Here is a 10,342-nt window from a genome sequence, read left to right as displayed (position 1 = left end):
ATATATGTCATATCACACCTGTACTTAGGAATCTACACTGGTTACCCCTTGAAATGAGAACCACATACAAAATGGGCTTACTCGTCTATAAAATTCTTAATGACTCTGCCCCCACTTATCTCACTGAACTGATATCAATCTATGTTCCATCCCGCTCTAACCTGCGTTCGGTAAACCAACTGTGCCGTGTAGTTGAACCTAGATCTAGAAACTCCTGGGGTGAGAGATCCTTCATGGTCGCTGCGGCCAGAGTTTGGAATACACTTCCACTCCAGATCAAGGCTTCATCCTCCACACACGAATTTAAAACTAATCTTAAAACCTTCTTATTTTAAACTTACTTTACATTATTCAGGGTCGGATTTAGGGGGGTGCCGGCCCGGCCCCGGCCTCCCCCTTTGGGAAGTTAAAAAAAAGAAAAGAGAAAGAAAAAAGAAAGAAAAAGAAAAAAATGATAGCCCAGAACGCTTAAAATGTTATTTTCGGGCGTCTAGAACACAAAAATTTCGCGGGGCATGCCCCCCGGACCCCCGTAGGACATTGTTGTCTCGTTCGGCACAAATTTCGGTCCCCCTTTGGTCCCCTCCCCTTTTGGACATCTCTGGATCCGCCCCTGTAATTTCCTAACTTTTTACACTTACTTTACTTGGGTCAGCGTCGCTGCCTCGGTGGTGCACGGTAGTGGAGCCTGAGGCATAGGCCAAAGGTGGAAACTATTGGAGCCCAGCATACCACCTTGTGTAGAGTATCTGCGAATACATGGCTACATAGAGAGAGTGACGCTGACCCAAGTACGGCTCATGTAATTTAATTGATTCTGGTCCTTAAACTTCATTGTTTCTTTTGTCGGTCATATTTTTGACTTCTTGTGGAGGGGCGCCATGAGCGTTTTCTTCAAACGGATACCGGCCCTTTAAAAGTTTTCATTATTATTATTATTATTATTATTATTATTAATATTATTATTATTATTATTATTATTATTATTATTATTATTATTATTATTATTATTATTATTATTATTACTATTATTATTATTATTATTATTATTATTATTATTATTATTATTTTTATTATTATTATTATAGCCCTAACCCAGCTAGGCCTTACATAGTGATTTTGTTTTGTGTCTGTACGTGAAAAGACGCAGCAAAACCATTTTATTCGATTTGTGCGCTATGGCTAATTATCTTAATCAAATAAATAATATAGTTTGTGACTCTTACCAATTAGTAAACAGGTAGAGTTCGATGTATATTATCAAAATATCAAAGAAAAAAGTGAAAAATCCTTCTTTAGATTTCTGTCTCTTCATCTTATCGATCAATACGTTCAACAACATGTTGACTTTGTTCAATATTTTTTAGCCAAATGATAATAAACCATCTACTGCAAGACTAAACGGGTTTAAAAAAAATATATATTGATTTTAATCTGAGAACGCAATATCATTATCTATATAGCCTTCAAATCCCTTATAACAGTAAGTACCGCTATAAGTACACTTAGTGCTATTATTTACTTCCATATTTTAATATTTGTTGTGTAATCTGAAACAAAAGTAATTAATTTGATTTCATTTGATATAGCCTAACTCATTATCGGCCACCACAGAAACATCCAGTTTTTGTGAGGTGGCCAACTGCCAACTACTCATTCATTAAAAATGTATTTATGTAATCACTTAAACATTTATATCATGGAAATCGGGCACATATAAATATATAATATATATACTATTTATATAATGAAAATTGGAGATATATATTTTTGACATCTAACGACGTATCGCCTGCAGTGGCAGGTGATGAATTTGTAAACAGATTAAACGAGATTCTAGTGTTAAAAACTTAATTTGTTAAGGAATGTATGGAAGAAAATAGCAAGGGTTATATTGAGCACGAAAGTTAAACATTGAAAAAGCGGAATCTAATAAGAATGTACATCAATAATAAAGCATTTGGCCACAATGGCACAGCAGAAGCGCAGGATCAGTAAAAGCACATAATTACTTAAAACGCATAGAAGAAAGAAAACTTCGAACAAAAAACTCACGATATCAAGAAAACCAATAGGCCTATTTCAAAAACTTCTGGAAGTTTGTAAAACTCGGTGTCCTTGAGTGGTTCCCTTTCCTCTTTATTCAACCTTGATCCTGTGCGTCCTAGAGACGTAAGAAAAATAATACGAAGAAAACTGAAATCAGCACCAGGTGAAGGCAGGTGCTACGGAAATTGCCGGCTATCCATCATGTATACTTGCAACCCTCTAAAGCAAACTACTCGCTACCGGAAACACGCCATCTAGTTGGTCACACAGCCCAACCAAAACTGACAATTTTCGAATAGTCGCCCTTACATAGCCTAATGTATGTGAAGACTTTTTCATCAAATCGTTGTAGATCGCATAGCAACTTACCTGACTCCAAATCAAATGATCGAATAGGAATAAATGATTGATGCAGAACATACGATGGTAGGCTTAATAAATAAACTTTTAGCACATGCGCGGAACAAGGAAAGAACGATTCATGTCACTTTTTTCGGCTTTTTTTTTGCATTTGGTTCAGTAGAACACGATCCACTATCCGATTGAGAGATCCGTAATCCCAACAGAGATACGGAAATACATTGCAAATCTTTACTTGAGCTGAAGGGAAAGTTCATACAGGACGCCTGACTGGGAGTCCTCGTATTTCAACTTCAGGCGAGCAGTATTTCAAGGCGATCGACTTCCTCCAAAAATCTTCTAAGTAGTTTTAACCCCATGCTATCCATTACCATAGAACAGTAGAGCAGCATTGTTATGAGCTTGATTGAATATCATTTATTACGTTACCATTTGCGGACGATTTTTGTATAGACCTAATAACAAAAAATAAAATAACACATCAAATATTTATAAATAGAATAATCGACATGACATCTTCAATGAAACTTATGTTAAATCCGTTAAATGCGAAAGCATTGGGGTGTAAATCAAGAAGAGAGTCTGCGTTTTCTCTGTCGAAAACACGGCTCTAAAAAACTTCAAGAATCCATGAAACAGCCATAACAAAAGTTTAAAAAAATGATAGCTGGTCTATAGTATGAAAACCTATGTTAAGGAAATCCTTTTTGACAACAGACTAAATCTCTGTAACGAATTTATATGGCCACTATTGCAACAGGGTGAACTAAAATTAATGCACTTCATATAAGCTGATCATATCAGCTAGATCAACCATCTATGATTTACCCCGGGATGTATTGAGCTTTGCTGTGGGCTTCCTTCTCACTCTGGAAAAATTCCGCACAGCTTTTCTAAGTAAATTCACGCTCGACATAAACCGTTTAATGCAACGTGATATTTTTGGTCGCATCTCTGCTTTATCAAATTTGAAAAATAATTCAAACCGTCGTGCTTAAAAAAAACCCGTCAAGAAGCTAAATAAAAATGCTCTACCCACAATGCTTATGTATATATATATATATATATATATAATATATTGTTATATAACAGAAAAACCACGGGTCTATAGGCAGTAACAGAAAACCACGGGTAGGCAATAAACTTTAGGTATCACAGTTACCGTTTAATGCAACGTGATATTTTCTCAAAAAAATTTTGGTCGCATCTTTGCTTTATCAAATTTGAAAAAATGATTCAAACCGTCGTGCTTAAAAAAAACCCGTCAAGAAGCTAAATAAAAATGCTCTAGCCGCAATGCTTATGTAATTTTTATTATTTGAGTATTAAAATATTTAAATTTGCTGGTAGAAACTGTTGCAGTGTACTCTAACTGTAGAATGTAGAATTGATGTTTTCTAATACTGTAGGGCCTACCCGTGAATTGCGATGACAGCGATGGTTTTCTTTTAGGTTCAACGTTTACCGTAATCGCGCGAATAAGCGAACCGTTTGAATAACCGCCCCTCCTAACGTGAAAATTTCTTTAAGCGCCCCGTTTGAATAAGCGCCCTATTTCATAATAATTTCATAAGATTTTCTTTTTAGCAAGTCAATAACCCAATCAATCCTGGGACTGTGGTTGTTGGCATGATTTGAGCTGCAGAGTTGAAACACATTCTTCTTAGTTCAATATCAAAATGAGAATAGTTCTCTTGGACTGGTGGTGAGAGCTCCGATTCCTGGACAGAGAGTATATTTCCAACTTTACACTTTTTACATATTTGTCTATGCGTCACGACCTTTAGCACATTCCCATCTGAGTTTTCAAGAAAAAATACAATGATCCTGCCATCCTGCTAATCTCAATCGGCCGATGGTCAACAAGCTAACCACTACCCACCATCACTAATTGCATCTGCTATTTTGCTGTTATGATATTTACGCATTCTTGTCATGAGCCATGTTCTCTGGACGATTACCGGTATCTTTTCCGCCTAAATAATCTTTTTTTCATTCAAAAAGTGCATGAATTTAATAATTTCCCATAATAACCCCTCGATTTTCATCTATTTCTATAAGCCCCCCTCAATTTCCACTCTGTTTTCATAAGACCCCGTTCGAATAAGCGCCCCATTTGAATAAGCGCTCCTCAGAAAGTGCAAAAAAATATTTTATTATTCGCCTGAGTACGGTATATTGAAAGCGATTTTTATACCTCCATGTTGAAAGGTAATAATTATCGTTTAGGTGGCAGTGTTCTTTTTATTTTTAAATACGTCACTCTTGTTCCATTATACGTTTGAGCAAATATAATAGAGAAACAAGATAGTTCTTCACAGAAAATAACTGTTCCACCGAAATGCATGGTGGGAATACAAACAATGAGGCGCCGCGTAGGGCTGGATCTAAAAACCTTTTGCCACCGTTACATAACTGTGAATACATAACCTCCTTTTGCGGAGGTTGATATCGTTGCCATTATCCATAAGACAGACACAAAAGCGCAGATTCGTAGGACCGGACTCTGATTAGTGATAAAGTTTTCCTCCATTAGTGAAAAAGAAGGGCGCCGCGTGCAACAAAAGGGCGCCCTGTACGTCTGGACCAAGTATAGAAAACTTGCAATGCGTATTCGACTGGTCTGTTTTGAGCAGGTCTTTCTACTCAAACTGCACATGTCGTATTCGATTGGCCGCACGAGTAGCCCGAACTCCTCGCAAGAGCGGCTCGAACTCCTCGCTGTATTTTAACGAGCACACCCCGAGTAGTAAATCACTCCTCGGAAAAGGACCGATTGAATACGAATAATTAAAAGAGAAGGGCGCCGCGTACGCCTGGACCAATTTCCGTCTCATTTTTGCTATGCGCGATTGCTCTATCTTGTATTTCTAACATCTTTGGTTACCGCAATAGGTCCGTTCGCTCCGCATAATACATTTCTTTTTCTGTATAGTCCAATTCCTTTTGAATGCTCCACCTCACTTTGTTTGACATAAATTGTGACAAAATTTACGTACTCAAATGTTAAAGGAGATAGTAGGGCATGGGCTGGAGAACGGGGGTAACATTTATGCCCATAACCTGTGAATTAAAAAGCTCATAAATATTATTTTGGTAGCAATATGTAGCATACAGTATATTTTTCTTAATCATATGCAGTTTAAATAAAATTAATCCGACGATTATTAATGTCACAAGAGGTCAATAGGTCATCGACCTTTTTCTAAAATGCAAAGTTTTGTATATCTCAGTGTCATATCTCTAATTTTGGAAGTATTTGATACAAATTGTGTTTTTCTTGTACATATTGACATATGGAATACAAAAATTGATGTTAACGAGAAAAAAATTAAAATGAATTATGTACTATTGTACATTGTTTATGATCCTAGAAATTTGTAATCAACAACAGTTTTGGGGCAGGGGGTAACATCTATGCTCTTGATTTATTTAATGGATTTGTATGATGTTGGTATCAACATTTAGCCTATAGATTGGTTTGAAAAAGTTTTGAAACAGGCAGAAATTGACGTAACTAGAGGTCAAAAGGTCATTGACCTCCACAGAAAAGTTGTAAATTTATTCCCAATTCATTCCCAAATGTTTACAAATTTAACAAGAAAAATGTATACATTGATTAAATGTACTACTGTCATTGCGTTATGATCCTAGAATTTTTTTTCGGGTAGGGGGAAACGTTTTTGCTCATAACTCTTGATTTAGTCAATGGATTTGTATGATGTTGGTATCACCATTTAACCTATAGATTGGTTAATCATTCAAATTGAAAAAGTTTTGAAACGGGCAGAAATTGACGTGACTAGAGGTCAAAAAGTCATTGACCTCCGCAGTATCGTTTCAAAATAAATCCGATAAAATTGTGTATACGCTTTACATTATATATTAAAATTATAAATGATAGATAAGTGAGAAATAATAAAAATGATATGTCTAAACTACCGTATTCGCGCGAATAAGCGCCCCGTTTAAATAAGCGACCCCTTCTAATTTCAATAAACGCCCCTCAATAATCCAATCAATCCTGGGACTGTTGATGTTGGCATGATTTGAGGTGTGTAGTGGAATCACATTCCCCTTTAGTCAATATCAAAATGAGGATATTTATCTTGGACAGATGAGAACTCCCTGAACAGACAGTACATTTCCAACTTTCATCTTCTTACATTTGTCTATAGCCTAGTCCACTCCTTTTCCGACAATTTGCACCTTTAACACATTCTCATTTGAGTTTTCAAGAAAACCTGCAATGATCTTGTCGTCCTGCTAATCTCAATCGGCCGATGGCCAACAAGCTAACCACCACTACTAATTTCATCTGCTATTCTGCTGTTATGTAATACTGTACTCATAACATTCTTGTCATGACAAGCCATGCTCTCTGGACGATTATCTTTTCCGCCGCACTACCATTCGTAATTTGCGGATTCCTGATGTCCTTATATAATCGTTTTCATTCAAAATGTACCTCTAGAATTTAATAAGTTATCATAAGAACCCCTCGATTTTCATCTATTTCCATAAGTGCCCCCTCAATTTCCACTCTGTTTTCATAAGCGTCCCGTTCGAATAAGCGCCCCGTTTGAATAAGCTCCCCTCAAAAAGTGCAAAATATATTTTAAGCGCTCGGGCGCTTATTCGCGCGAGTACGGTACTCACAATTCCATAAATAAATCATAGTTGCCATTGACTTCCAGAAGCTCATCCGCAATCTGAGTGGGTTTGTCTGTTTAGTCCCCGACAAAGTGACCAGGTGGTGTCAAACGCAGGAATAAACAATACATACATCTTCATTGATGAATAACATTTTTTTGTGTATTTTTAAGTGTGTATATTTCTGCTTACATGTACATGTGTATGGCTATGTGCATGTATTCATATGTGTGCGTATAATGTACGTATTTGCGTATCTCTGTGGGCGTAATATGTGTATATGTATTGGTGGGTGTGGGTATAGATTTGCATACATGCTTATGATATATAATAGGCCTAATATTTATTTTCCATAAAGTTTCTTTTATTTAAAAATGTTTATTTCACTTCAAACAATATGTATATCTCTAGTTAAGATATTAATGGAAATTGATTGATATTTTCACGATGTACTATCTGTTCAGTTCCACCGATGTAAATGGTGTAATAATAATAATAATAATAATAATAATAATAATAATTAATAATAATAATAATAATAATAATAATAATAATAATAATAATAATAATAATAATAATAATAATAATAATAATAATAGACCATTCTTAAATAGCGCAAGTAAGTAAGCTGTCAATGCGCTGTATATATATATAAAACACAACAGAATAAGAATGTCATGTTAAATTAATGAAAAACTTGAAAAGGTCTGTAGCTAGAGTTTAAAGTAACACACTGTCTGATGGAGTAGGACGGAATACCCAAGAACCCAAGACCAAGTCAAAATACCCAAGATCTTGGGTAAATACCCAAGCAGTGGTCACACTGGTAATGACCGAGGTTTTGGAAGAAATTAAACGCTTAACTACATTTAACTAATGTTGGTGCAACATGGTGAACCTATCTAGACACACAAAATAAATTAAAACACGCTTGGTTTATACAGTAGTTTAGGTGATTTAATACCGGTTAATACACTTCCAAGATACAGATTGATGTTACAGTGGCCCTATTTACTGTTTTATACAGTAGTACTAATTCCCAAAATTTACAGCATTCATTTGTTGCAAAGTATCGGAAAGAAACCCATCCAAAGTTTGCAAAAAATAAAGAAGCCCATGGCTTTAATTCGAGGTTTTACGATAGGTAGGTATATTTTCATTTACTCTACCAAAATGTGTTATGATTCTGTTTATTATCATCTCATTTATTTTATCTTTTATACGCCTACATAAACTTTATGTAGTAAAATGCATAGGCCTACTCTAGGCTATATTTTTTGCATAATTTGTAAATGAACGTCTTCTTTTTTGCAGAGAACATAGTTCGTCGGCCTTCTGCTATACGAGGTTTGTATAAACGATAAGTAAATTTAAACTGAAATTGATTGAGTTTATATTCCATCCAACTCATCACTGACTTTGGAATTTCCAAGTCCATGCACATAAATAAGAGTACTCCAGCCGCCCCCCCCCCCCCCCCCCCCCCCCAAAAAAAAGTACATACAGAGTAAAATACGGTACATATTATAATACAGCCTGAAACAGATTGCTAAACGTCTTTCGCTCCTACTCAATAACTACCGGTACATTGGAGCGGTGTATTCCAAGAAAAGATCGTTTAAATCAGTATGACCGCGGCCGACGTAGGCATAGGCCAACGCCTTGTCAATCAAACAGATTATCGGAGTTTTTACTTCCAAATGACAGTTCAGAAAAAAATACATTGATCTATAATTTATTAAGTGTTATTCAATTACAGTAATTAATTTAACCGTCTGATGATGATAAGTCATTTTATATGCGCTCTTACTCAAGGGTATCACAGCTTTTAATTACAAAAGTAATTAATTAAGGTAATTAGGGCTATTTTTAACTTCATAATTTTCCGAAATTTTATATAGAACTAGAACAATTAGAAAATGGCGTTGGTGATATCAGGCACAATGACGTTATGAAGATATTTTTAAACTTAAAAGTGGTTATTCAGTACAGTAATATACTGCTAGGCCTATAGAATATATAATTTTCTATCTTTGAAGTATGTATAATACGAACAAAATAAGAGCACTTTAAGACTGAAATTGGCAAAAAATAATAACACTGAGCCTAAGCAAAATTTCAGTAGTTCTTAAAAAAAAAAACAAAAAAAAAACAAAAAAAAAACAAAAAGAAGTGTGTCACTAAAAAAAAAATTCCAAAATTAGTAAGTAAACAATTAAACTCGTGACAAGTTAAATCAAATTTCAAACAGTGTGACTTAGTTTCACGGAAAAGGCACTCGACAAGTTTACGACATGCCTAATTAGGCCTACGTCTAAGAGGCATTTCCTTATTCACGGCGTGTTGACATTGACAAACAGTGTGTCATCGTGATGACGTATATGCCGATAATTGATTATTGGAATTTTTCAATTTACCGGAGATCGATCGTACCTTGAGTAGGCCTACGCAGAAGTACCACTTGGGCGCGCCATAACTGGCATAAAGTTCAGATGTGATTCCAAGTGATAGGCCTAAATACAAGTATGCTCTGTCACTGTTATGTACAATCACATAGACAAAGAAAAAAAAAGTGAGGATGTTCACATTTTTAACAGGAATCGTAAATACAGGACCACTAACATTATGATATGAAAGATGTGAAATTTCCACTTTGACGAAAAGTTCATTGAGTTTAAATAGTAAAATAGTATTATATTATCACTACCTGAACAGTCATAGAAGTACCAGTGATTTACTTGAATCACAAACGTGTAGTCGATATTTCTACGAGAGAAGTAACTTTTAGTTCATTTTCTTCATTGGTTTCTTTTTTGCTTAAGCTTTTTACTTTGCTTATTTTTTGTACGTGTAATCAGTATTGATAAAATGATATATCTTGTTTTGAGTTAAACCGATCGATGTCCACCTAAAATTTTACAATGAACAATAAAAAGGTGTACAATCCAAAGCAATAATTAGTTCCAAGCAATTTTTTTTGTTTTTTTTGTTATTGTTTGTTTTGTGCTTTCCCTTTGCTTCTTAAAAATGCTTTACTTAATGCATAACATGTTAGTCTCAGTAGGAAGTGAATGTTTATTTATATTTAGTTGTGTTTGACTAACATCCGCCTGAAATATCACAATAAAAGGCACAAGGTCTATAGAATTTGCAACAATTGACATTAAAGCCTAGGTCTTCTCAGTTAATTTTCCAAGTCACGGCGTGATGTGTCGCATTTAGGCTAGTCCGTGCATGTTACTGCGTGTGTTATATATACCTAATCGACACTCGTTTGATG

At 35.2% G+C, this 10,342-nt stretch overlaps 1 protein-coding gene across 2 annotated transcripts in view; it reads right to left on the bottom strand.

Annotated features, from left to right (window-relative positions):
* The window catches only part of LOC117105839 (putative fibroblast growth factor 1), a 15,639-nt gene extending 12,799 nt beyond the window's left edge, over positions 1-2,840 (bottom strand). The window contains exons 1-2 of one of the 2 annotated variants that reach the window (XM_033247139.1): positions 2,419-2,840; positions 2,056-2,164 (exon numbers count right to left, since the gene is read on the bottom strand). The gene's annotated coding sequence lies outside the window, so the exon portion shown is untranslated. Of the gene's footprint in view, positions 1-641; positions 1,009-2,055; positions 2,165-2,418 lie in introns of those variants that run through there. The other variant, XM_033247140.1, reaches the window with a different exon arrangement.
* Positions 2,841-10,342: the final 7,502 nt, after the last annotated feature.

The sequence above is a fragment of the Anneissia japonica genome, unplaced genomic scaffold, assembly GCF_011630105.1.
Source record: "Anneissia japonica isolate Jap-2015-1 unplaced genomic scaffold, ASM1163010v1 scaffold287754_len4335492_cov202, whole genome shotgun sequence".
NCBI lineage: Eukaryota > Metazoa > Echinodermata > Crinoidea > Comatulida > Comatulidae > Anneissia > Anneissia japonica.
The sequence above is the reverse complement of the archived record's forward strand: the minus strand, read 5'-3'. Positions and strand labels throughout refer to the sequence as shown.